This window comes from Coturnix japonica, chromosome 2 (assembly GCF_001577835.2).
Source record: "Coturnix japonica isolate 7356 chromosome 2, Coturnix japonica 2.1, whole genome shotgun sequence".
Lineage (NCBI taxonomy): Eukaryota > Metazoa > Chordata > Aves > Galliformes > Phasianidae > Coturnix > Coturnix japonica.
The window spans coordinates 110068527-110080963 of NC_029517.1; positions in this window are offsets into that span (position 1 = coordinate 110068527).

The window sequence follows — 12437 nt, forward strand, 5'->3', positions numbered from 1 at the left end:
ACTCTGCAAAGTCATCAGCGATGACTATTGTTTCACTGGGGTGAGAGAAACTATGCAAGATCAAGGTGAATTAAAATGAGATCTGCTTGTTTTCTGCTTTTCTCAGCAGTGTCTCTTCCCAGTGTGCCGTGGCTGGAGCAGTGCAGTGCATAAAGCTTTGCTTCAGCTGTTTAAGGAAGCAGAAAAGCAGTGGCTTTCATTGCAGCTCGACAGCCACCATGTGGCAACAGCGTGCATTTTGCATTATTGAGTCAAGAGAACAGCAGATGTTATTAACAGCCTAAGAGACTGGAAAGTATTTGTTGGGCTGCTCTGGAGCTGATATTTTCCTGCACATATTGGTAGCAGATTCCATCCATACTCTGCCTCCATACACTTGGTTAGCTGGTTCTCCAGAGGGCTTGTAGATTTATTATAGGCCCAATCAAAATCTTTTAGGTCATTCAAATGCATTGTGCTGAAGACATGAATTAGCTAATGCTAGAGGCTTAGATAGCTTAATTCAACCTTCTTTAGGGTATAAGAAACTTCAGTGAACTCCTAGCATTTTCTCACTTGTAGAATGCAGGAAATGCTTAATTGTGTAACACCAGCAATTGTAATTCTTCTTCTCAAAACATGTAAATAATGGTGAGAACTTTGAGATAATCTGTTATTGAACTACATGTAGTTTCTGTATAGTGTATTTTCAAAGTCCCACCTGTCCTCATGATCTCTTGAAATACCAAGAATGGACTGTCAATGATGTTATGAGATTTTGGCATATCTCATTACATTTTAATTGTGTGTAGGCACTCGAATTCCATTGCATTTTAGAAGAATTCCTGCCTTTGGTCCCATTATATTTCTATGGGATTTGGGCCTTTCTCTCTCAAGATAAAATCTATAATTAAAGTATATCTATTCTATGATAAAGAAGCATCCTTTTTATTTTTTTTTTCTTTATATATAACTGGTTGCTATAGACCTGGTGAGACCGATATGTTATCTTCTAATATCTGCTGCAGACCTAACTTACATTGAAGTTTTACATCTAAATCCTTAATTGTGATATAATTTTATATCAAAATTGTTTGCAGGGTGGTATCCCAATAATAGACTGTTTACATAATAAAAACAGTGACTTAATAGATTTTTAAAATTATTATTATTATTATTTTTTTTTTTTGTATACCAGATTTACAGATATAGTGCACCTGGCATGTTTTATTCTGGCAATTCACTGAGCTGCAAATAAGATTTACGCATTGCTTTCTACTCAGTTACGCTCATTGTGTTTCACTCTTAGATTGAAATACTCAGGTAAGGAAGTGGAAGCAGCAGCCTTTAGAGTTAAGGGTAGATCTGACTCTAGGGTAGGTCTATGTTGACTTGCAGGAAGTTTTTCTCTCTTAGGGACTGATTTTGGGCAGAGAAGCTTGCAGACTTTATGAATTAACTATGAATAGATTTTTAAATAATAAAAGTTATAACATCTCCTTCTGTTCTGTATCAGATATTGAGATATCAAATAAATGAATGTCTGTCCTATCTTCTCTTCCTTCCTTTTTATCTTCATAGACAGCTTTGTCAACCCCTATCATAAATGAGTATATCTTGCTTTGACTCTAACACACAAATAACAGTCATCACTGATTGCTAATTATGATGTATCATCAGTAAGAAGTAATCTGAAGAAATGATTATATTAATGCTTGGATTAATTATCCTATAAATTGACAGCTAAAAATTCATTGACATCTGCCTACCCTTCTAGAAAAAGAGCAAAATATGTGCTTTTAAGAATAATTTAATTGTAATATTCCAACAGAGTCCTACTTTCTCTCCCATCTTTTGTCTTTTCTGGTAAAATTGACTTTCATGGACTGTCAGTCCCTTGAGATCGATGGAAAAATCTGGAACAATGTCAAGTTACGCTTGGTGGAAGGCGATCAATTTAGGGAACATTTAAACAAACACGACATTCAGAAATCCAGCAACCTGTCAGGATGCACACACACATGCTGAGTGAGCAATGCAGTGTCTCAGAAAGAAACTCCTGATTGTCTTTGAAAGGACATAGAGTTTGTGGGTGTTTCCTGAGTAATGGTAGAAAGAAAATATCTTACCTATTGTCAATGAGGCCAAGAGAACAGATCTGAGGAGCTACAGACCTGTTGTTAATACCTAAGAAGACGATGAAAGCCATAATGCAGAAAAGCATTTCTGAGCATGAGGGACACAAGGATTATCAAGATTAATCAGCATGGATTTATGAAGGGAAAATCGTCTTATCAACCTGATAGCCTGCTATAATGCTTTGACTGGCTAGGTGGGTGAGGAAAAGCAGTGGAAGTTGTTTATCTTGTCTTAAATAAAGATTTTGACATTATACTGCTGATAAACTCATAAAGTATGGGCTAGGCAAGTGAACAAAATCTGAACTGAAAACTGGATGAAAAGCAGGGCCTGAAGGCTTGTGATCAGTGACATAACATCAAGTTCAAAGCCAGTTACTAATGGTGGATTCCAGGACGGATACTGGGTATGATCCTGTTTAATGTCTTTATTTATGGCCTTGTGATAGTACAGCACACAGCCTCAAGTTTCTAGGAAATAGAAATCTATGTAAAATGGTTGGTATACCAGGTAGTTATGCTGCCATTCAAAGGGACCTCAACAGGCTGAAGAAATGAGTATGCAGGAATCCTGTGAAGGGAAATACAAAGTCAAAAACATCTGGAAAGCAGATCTCCAATCAGACACTACGTTGAAAAGGAGCCATCAATGTGTCCCTGCTGCTAAGAAGTCCAAAAGTATCTTGGGCTGTATTAGCAATGTTGTCAGCAGGTTGGGGGAAGTGGTCCTTTCCCTCTGTTTAGCACCAGTGAGAGATCTGTGATTGTTTAGCCTAGAGAAGGCTCAGAAGTTATGGCAGGGAGTTAGAACTATATGGTTATTAACCATTCTATAATTCTATGATTCTTTCTTATCCATGTGAATAAATAACCGATTGGAAGGTAAAAAAAGATAGAGCCACGCTTTTCTCAGTGGTGTCCATTGGAATGATAAGAGTCATTGCAACAGTGTTCATAAACTGAAGCAAAGAAAACTCCATCAGAACATAAGTCAATGCATTTTACTATTAAGGCGATAAAACACTGGAACAGGTATCCCAGAGAAGTTGTTGGTTGGAGGTAATTAAAATCTATCTGGGCACAGCCCTGAGCACTCTACTCTTGTTGACTTTGTTATGAGCAGTGACTGGACTAGACAATCTTGAGAAGTGATGTTAAATGTCCTTTGTTTTACATCATTGAAGCATTCCCTCACTTTTCAGTTCGCTATGAAATGTGTATGGAGGAGGTTGCTCTTTTGCCTTAATAACCTTTGGATAGATATGGTTCAGGTATCCTGAACTGTAAAATGGTCTTGCAAAGCTTTGGTTCTTTGGTACTTCCTTTGTTGGAGCCCCTGGTTTTCCCTTATAACGCTCTGCAACTTCCATTTTGTAGGGTAGGATGTAATTTATCATCAATTTGTGGCAGGGTCTCAAATGTCTTTATCTGTGGGTTAAAGAAGAAACTTAAGTTGTTTTAAAACTTGAGTGAGGCTTGACTTAATTCCTAACTATTGTTTCACTGTTTTTTTCTGTGTGATCTTAGACAAATCTCTTTAACTTTGCTTTACTGTAAACTCCCAGTTTTTCTATGGGTTACTGAGCTAGCTAAAAAAGATGCAATAAATATAATTTTCTTCTTAATCTGGTAGAATGCATCACTATTACTTGCACAACCTTGTGTTCTGAGTTTGAAGCGATGCACAGCAAAGCTCTGTTACAATCTGCTCCTGCACAATCACTGACACAGCCCTGTAAAGGCTGATGTTCATTAACTGTATCCTGCGCTCAAAAGATGTGAGTTTCATTGTTTAAACAATAATACAGAAACCTTTCCATTTGTTTACAAAGTTCAAATAGCAGCAGTGGTGTGAAACAGCTTTGTCTTGGAGAAACATGTGGCATGTTGATAAGGAAATGAGCACAGCCATCCTTCAGTAAGTGCCAGGATAGCTGTGTGCTGTGCTGACATGCTAAAGTGAACTTCTGTGTTGTGCTAAGCCTTGTGTTCAGCCAGCCAAAATTCTAGCAGTGTTTTCTTTCCATATTAGAGGTAGAATCTGGCATCTTTACAGACTCATAATCCTATCCTTTTCTTATGAAGTACCAAGATGTAGCTGGTTGCTTTTAAGTGAATATTATGCAAAAATTTCATTTCATTTATGGTAAAACCCCCACAAAACAGCAACCAACAATAACAAAAGACAAACACTAGATAATTCTTACATTTGGCTTTGAAGAAGAAAACAAAATCTTTGTCCTTCAGAAGAACCTTGTATCTAATAATTTTGGCTTATTTAACCTTTTAGTCTTTTCCTATTTCAGCTCTACCTTGTGAATTGCAATTCAAGAGTATGTTGCATCCAGGAATGTTAATTTCATGTTAACATTTGCAGGCTTTCCAGGGCTGGAGGCTACTGTTTAGTAATTATTATTATTACTTCTATCTTGCAGAGCCCAGAAGTGTGCTAAATATTTGCAGATGTGGCTAGAAGAGCATCATTATTTTCAGGCTGAATTTGTAATTTTGTATTGAACAGGATGAGAGAATTTATGGTAACAAATAATTCAGGCAGATATTGATAAGAGAGAGCAGGGTTTTTCGTATGAAGATCAATCAGTTGTTTCAGACCTTTGCCCTGTTTGTTTTTATTATCAAACAGTATGTATCACAAGGGATGATTATGTGGAACAAAGACTCTTTTACAGGAGAGGAGCTCTAGTGGAAATGTCTCAAAAGATCTCAGCTGTGGCAGATTTCACTGGGATGTTATTGTAATTTTTCTTTTAAAATGTAGTTAAAACATTTAAAGCATGGATTCTTAAGTGAAGTTTTGAAATAGCATTTTAAAAATTAAACCTGGGACCACAAAATTACATAATAGAATGAAAAATAAGAAGTTTTTATATCACTCGCACTCTCTACTTGCTTTTTGTCTCTGTATATAAAAATTTTAAAAGAAACTCCTTCTTCCTGCTAGACTATGTTATATCCTTAAAAATTTTATTGAATGTCATTTTGGAAAAGCAGACAAACAACAACAACAAAACATTTTTCAAAACAAATCCACGTTTTATCTGAGGTGAGTTCAAGCCATTGTACTTCCTAGCTGTTATGCTCTGATGTTGTTTTGCCAGGAACAAAGCAAGACAAATAGACACAAAAGGGGAGAGAACAACAAAAGTTTTTATTCCTGATGCTGATTTTTAGCTTACAGCTCTGCTCACTGAAATGACAGGCATGCTATGCCATCTTAGCAGCTAACCCAAGACCCGGCAGACCTGCATTAGCCACCTTTCAGGTCATATGTTGACAATGAAAAGATATACTGTCTCGGTTGGGTAAATCAGACTCCTTTCATACAAAACAGGAAAGGAGATGTAGGAAAGAGCAAAAATAAGCAAGAAATAGAGACATAGAAGAACTGTTACACGTAGAATCTAAATAATATGTTTTCTGGATGATATTGCAGAATAATCTAAAGAACAGTGAACTGTTATGTTACAAAGGAGCCTGGACTTCTCTTACTCTGTACAATGTAGAATAGAATACAGACCTTTGCACTACAAAGCTCAATGTGTGCATTCTCCCTGCCTGATATTAAATGGAGTTTTGTTGCTGTGAAATGAATTATACACTCTACTCTTGGAGTGGCAGCAGTCTGACTTCTTTGTAAGAAATACGGCTCAGAGGAAGCATAAATAATACTTAACAATTTCTTTCTAATATGTAAGATCATGCTGTGCCTTAGATGGTGAAGATATCTGTGTCCTTTGATATTCTGTGTTCTCACAACAAAGAATACATCAAAGAAATGAACTCTGAATCAAAATGATAGTAAAAATGATGAGTTAAAAAGTAATGATAAGAGTTGGTACCTAAGAAATTACTACGTCTGAAGAAACAGGGCAAAAGAAATTGCTCACAAAGTTGTTCAAGTGACTTAAGCTGCTGTCTGGAATATAAATAATTTGGGGTACAACTATTAAAAATGAATTGTGGTTACAAGATGAAGTTTTTGAGGAATGGTATCCAATGCGAAATTAAATTACTGCATTACAAGCCATCTTTTCTTAACCTCTTTTCCTGATTACAGTGTTAGAAAGTTTGTTACTGGAAGAATCAATGGCAAAGGGATTACCAGTGTTATAAAGAATCTTTCTTACCTGCCATTAGTCCTTGTCTTTGCTAACAGACTATGTAGTGGTATACATGAAATGGACTGGCAGTACTTCTTACCAGTGTTTAGCCATCCAAACTTATGTTTGAAGTGGTCGTCCATGATCTCTCATACCCTATACATACATAGAGACAAATGCATTTTCAGATGCATTTCAGTTTCTCTGAGATATCCATTTAGGAGAGTTTTTGAATCAGTTGGCACAGATTGTCCATGAAGTACCTTTCAGAAATGTTGAACTCTTCACAGAATCACAGAATCACAGAATCACAGAATCACAGAATCACAGAATTGTAGGGGTTAGAAGGGACCTCCAGAGATCATTGAGTCCAACCCCCCTGCCAAAGCAGGCTCCCTACACCACGTCACACAGGTAGGCGTCCAGGCGGGTCTTGAATATCTCCAGAGAAGGAGACTCCACCACCTCCCTGGGCAGCCTGTTCCAGTGCTCCGTCACCATCACCATAAAGAAGTTCTTGCACACATTCATGCAGAACTTCCTATGATCCAGTTTCTGGTTGTTTCCACTTGTCCTGTCTCCACACACTTCTGAAAAGAGTCTGGCCTCCCCACTCTGCCCCCTACATCTCAGATATTTATAGACCTGGATCAGGTCCCCTCTTGTTTGTCCCCTGCTGGGTCTCTGTTTTATGAGACGAATAGCAGAGTAGAACAAAAGGAAAAAAATTATGTCTTCATATAAACTGTACTTATGGGGAAAGAAACCCCAACAAAGTAGGAGAATGTAACATTTTAGTGCATGTTAAATATTCACACTGGAAATATTAATGATGAAGCTTACTCTGATGGATGATAGGAAGCAGTGTTTTCTGTTATTTGGAGCACAAATTTTACACAGGTTCATCTTGTCTTTGATAGCTCTTCTTCTTGGTTCCCCAAATTCATTACTTAGTGCTATTTCAATTTCTCAGTCTATATAGTATGTGGATAGCAGTACTTTCTGCCTCCTTAAAAAAATGTTACAGAATAATTCAGTTTTAAATAGTAAGAGAATGTTAGGAATTTTGTGCTGTATGTTAATGTCCAATGACCTGGACTTGCACCAGGATCTCTTGCAGTGGGTCATAGAATCACAGAATAATTGGAAAAGACCACTAAGATCACCTAGTCCAACCATCAGTGATGATGCAGACAACAGTATCAGATTTCTATCAGCAAATACTTATAAAAGTTGGCCATATGCTTTTCAGCTGTAACTCTGGAGTCTTGCCTTGCACTCTCATATTACTTGTGTTGTTAATTTTTTAAAATTATTATTATTATTATTTTTCCTCGGAGGGAAAACACAGATTAGAAAGGTTACTATAAACTGTGTTCTTGGTGATATATTTTGATGTTATGGAAAATTGGAAAACAAATTATTGCCATGTATTATTAAAGATCCATGTGTCTGGACCAGCTGTTTGCTCTACAGCCAGTTCTGCTAATGAGGGAAAGGGTAACTAACCATAACATGATTGATTTCTGGGTAAAGGTCCATCTTTGCCTCTAACCCTAGCAGGTGTGTGTATAAAACTAAACAATTTCTTTATTCCAGAGAATATTATATAGCTCATCTACTATCAGTCATCTACAAAAGAACATAAGTAGGCAAGATCAACAGATCAGCAGTTTTTCTTTTTGGGGGAAAAAAAAAAAAAGCACAAACCAAACAACAAATAAATCCAGCATATTATTTATTAAAAGCATCTAGACAAATGGCGAACGAGTTTTCTTTGATTATACATATTCTACTGCATCTGTTGCCTTGAATTGCAATTGGTTGGATAAACGAGCTGAAAAACTAACTCTTGGCCTCCAGAAATACCTCTTCATGTGGTACTGTTTTGCAATTTGCAACATTAGTCTCATTGTGTGAATCTCTACAGATATCTTGGCAATCTTTTCAGGACTAATGCAGTGTGAGTATGATTTTTCTTTGCTTCCAGCAGTGAAAGAATAATACTCTCACAAAACTGCACTAAATTGGAAGGCTAGCTTTTTTTGTGCTAACTCTCTATTGCTGTGGTATGATTTTAGTCAGCATAGCTGAAGAAAATGATGAAGCTTCCCAGCTTTTTGGGTAGTCTAAAAGTACTGTCATTTCCACTCCATTTTTCGCAAATGTAGTTTTGCTTTCCTTTACATCTGATGTCTGAATTTGAGAATCACCATAAAGGAAAGAAAGGTTTAAGTAATTTCTGAGTGTAACTATTAAGAGTTGGAAATAGGACTACTGAAATGTCAGTTTGGGTCCCTGTCAGATAATTTAGTGGCAGGCACTGAATAGAGCATGCTGCATGATTTGCTGATGAATCCTGTGGGATTTACTTAGATGCAGGATCAACTACGTTGAGAGCAGAACAGTAATAATTCAAGCACTTCTTCATGACAAAATTGCTATCTTTCCATTAGCTGAGTTAGTGCTGAAAGATGTAATACGCTAGCTCATATATTTTCAATAGGACTTCTAAAATAAAAGTCAATAAACTTAAAGCACCCATCTGTTCTAGAAAGGCATCATAAAAAGGGGACGTTGTGTAATAAATTACCCTTCATTTATTTTTTTTTAAAAAAAGTTTCTAATGAAAACTTAGCACTAATTGGATCTAATCACATGGGGAATAACGGGCTTCTTTCCAAGACACTGATATTCAGTTTTTAGCTATTCCACTATAACACTTCCTAGATTTCTGTCTCATCTGCCATATGTCCAATGTTCTTCAAAATGATTTTTTCCCTAGAGACCAGAGACTGCATTTCCCATTACGAGCTACACAGACAAGCAGAATTTGAATCTTAACTAGTCATATTTACAGAGCTAATTTTTTGTTTTCACAACAAAAAACATGTGACCATATTAGCTGTTAACAGTGTGCATTTACTCTCAGGTAGTCCTTAATCTCATCCTCCATATTTTCATAGCTTAACAATTACTTTGTCTGCCCAACAAAAAATGTTTGTTTGGTTTTTTTTTCCCTTTTTTTTTCTTTCCCTGTCAGTCTTATTCTAAATTTATCCCCATTTAACTGCACACACTGTCTGCATGCTTGGGGATTTAGTGTAAATCTCTTCTGTACTTGATTGCATTCTTCATCATCATTTGCTATGCTTCCAATTAAGTGTCATCTGAAGATTTGGCCATTTCCCAAGATATTCAAACAATTCATATTTTATTCTTGCCTATCTTCTTTTCAATTTCTTTAAAAACCCATCAAATATAAAGCAAAGCAAAATTAACCTTCTCATTCGGTTTGTTAACATCCCAAAAAGGAAAGGGGACTTGTTAAATAAATGGAACCACATTTGCTCTATAAGAAGTCTCTTCTTTACTTATTCAACTGACTTCATTATGTTTAAGTCTGTTCAATGATTTCTGTTCCTACCAATACCTATAATTTTGCATTTAATACAATCGAATACTTTATTTTTAACTCTATGCAAAGAGAGGATGATTTCAAATAGAGTGAAAACATGGAATTTGACTGTTTTCATCTCTGATTGTTTTGAAAGATACTTGAGATGTCTCCGCTTGTAGCCCGTAGACTGAAAAGGTAGTTTCTACCTTGAGAAACTCTCTGTAATTAATTAAGATATCAGTGCTTCTTAGCACAGATAAAGCAATGTCATGACGAATAACTGATCACTCAGATAACAAGTCATGTTCTCAGTATCAGGGTGGAAGCAAAACTGTTGCATTCATCCATAGTTTCTCTCACCTCAGAAGGTGCTGTGGCCTCAGGGGCACTGATAGTCTGAAGGCTGTAGTTACAGCTGCTGCTGTGGTATGGTGTTTGTCTTTCTTGCTTTTCTAAGGAGCTGTGGTTGGACCTGTGATAAATAAACAGAGCACCGGTGGTTGTATTTGGCTTTATTTATTCACTCACATCCAGTCAGTCCCTCATGTCTATCTTTTGAATGCTGGCATGTTGCCCTCCTCTCCTTCATTCATGCTGTGAGTGATGCACACCTCCTGGCCTTTCAAACCACTCATCTCTTTGCAGCATGAATACACAGAAATGTGTGTGGGATGAGCCTGATTTTTATCTAACATTCATATTTGTACCCAGCTCAGGGTCCTTTTGTGCCATCAGTGCAGCATAAACAGGCAGTAGTGGTGTGTACCTGGAGAATTAAATCATGTTTAAACAGAAAGGGCTCAGTTCAGTCATCCTGACTCAATTTCACATTATGCCTTACAGTACAAGTACTATTACCAGATTCACTGGATCTGTGTTTGCTGCAAAATACCATTTATGTGAGAAAGGGCAGCAAAATTGGGCTGCTGGCACTTAAGCCCAATGGGAAATAGGATATTAACTGCTGTTACTGGAGAAGAGCTGTTGTAAAAGAAGTTTTTGACACCGAGAAAGAAAGAACAGGTCAGCAGGATAACCCACACTGAAGAACACAAACAGTGATTAAATGTCAGTAGCTGTCAGTGTTCCTCTTCCATAATACAGAGCTGTGTTGGCAAAGTTAGCTGCTAAGCTCAAGAGTAACTCTAATGGGATGTTGGCATACCTAAAGGGATCAAGTAACATGAACTGATTGTGTTATACCTTTATCAGCAGAAATAAAACAGGAAGTTGTTTAAAATTCCTTCTATTATGTTTTCAAGCATGTTCTCTGTAAATGAAAATATTTTTTTGAAGTATATATTTTTTGAAACACTTATCTCTGCATTGCTCATAATACCTCTGAGAGCTCATGAATAAGGTTTAGAGAAGCAATGGGACCTCTATGCTTAATAGACTCTACACTTATCAACTGCATTTTCCCGGACTGCATAAATAAAAATATTAAATGATGGCTACTACTAGAGGCATTTGAAGACTGGGGCATTGAGGAGTGCTTCAGTATTCTGTTAGTTATGAGCTCCTGAATTTAGAACAGGGATGTGAAAATCAGTCTGTCTCTTCAGAAGTACATCTTGGAATCAGGGAGAGTCATGTAGATCCATGCCAGTGTAGGCAACTGTAGGACCTGAGGGTCTTGGTGGACAGCAGGTTGGCCATGAGCCAGTAGTGTGCCCTTGTGGCCAAGAAGGACAATGGGAGGCAAGCAGGTCAAGGGAGATGATCCTCCCCCTCTACTCTGCCCTGGTCAGTTCACATTTGGACTACCGTTTCAAGCTCTGGGCTATCCAGTTCAAAAGAGACAAGGATCTCTAGGAGTCCAGCAGAGGGCTACAATGATGGTTAAGGGCCTGGAGCATCTCTAATATGAGGAAAGGCTGAGTAACCTGGGTCTATTCAGCCTGGGGAGGAGAAGACTGGGAGGGCATCTGATTAATGTTTGTAAATCTCTATAGGGTGAGAGGCAAATGGATGAGGCCAGGATTTTCTTGCTAGTATGTAGTGATAGGACAAGGATTAATAGCCTAAAACTTGAACACAGTAAGTTCCACACTAACATGCTGATGTACCTCTTTATGATAAGGGTGATGGAGCACTGGTACAGGGTGCCCAGAAATGTTGTGGAGTCTCCTTCTATGGAGATATTTGAGACCCATATGAACACCTACCTGTGCAGTCTGTTCAGGGAACTTGCTTTAGCAGGGGGTTGGACTCAATGATGTCTTTAACTCCCTTCCAATGCCTGCAATTCTGTGATTCAGTGAAATGTCTTAGAGGGAGAGAATTGCTACTTCATGCAAAAGTAGTCAGGGATCCCATATTTTTTCTATGCAAATCAATGTCAAAATTCAGGTTAAACTGATTAGGATTGCTTTTTTCCTTGCAGAGAACTGTCTGTTGCTTTATCACAGAGAAGAGTTATAATTACATTTCAGGCGGAGAAAAGTTATGAATTCTATCATTTACATAATATGTTGAATGTAGTGGTCCCAGGGAAGTTCTTAATATCACTTATTGTCTGTACAGAACAGTTTTTATTAAAAGAAACAAATTAGGAAGGTGCTTTTTTTCATGAATTTTGGAAGGCATTTTGAATTAATATGCATGGTATGCATTCATGCTGATCCTGCAATGTTCCTTTCTCACAGACGTATTCCTAAATCACCCTTACATTTGGTGAACATTCCAACAGACTGCTCACCCATCTTTGGTAGTTTGCCTAAAACAGTGTGATCTCCATAGCTAATGGCGCTTAAGCTTTTTTGTTGCATCTCATCCTTCATCTACATGGGGTCACCT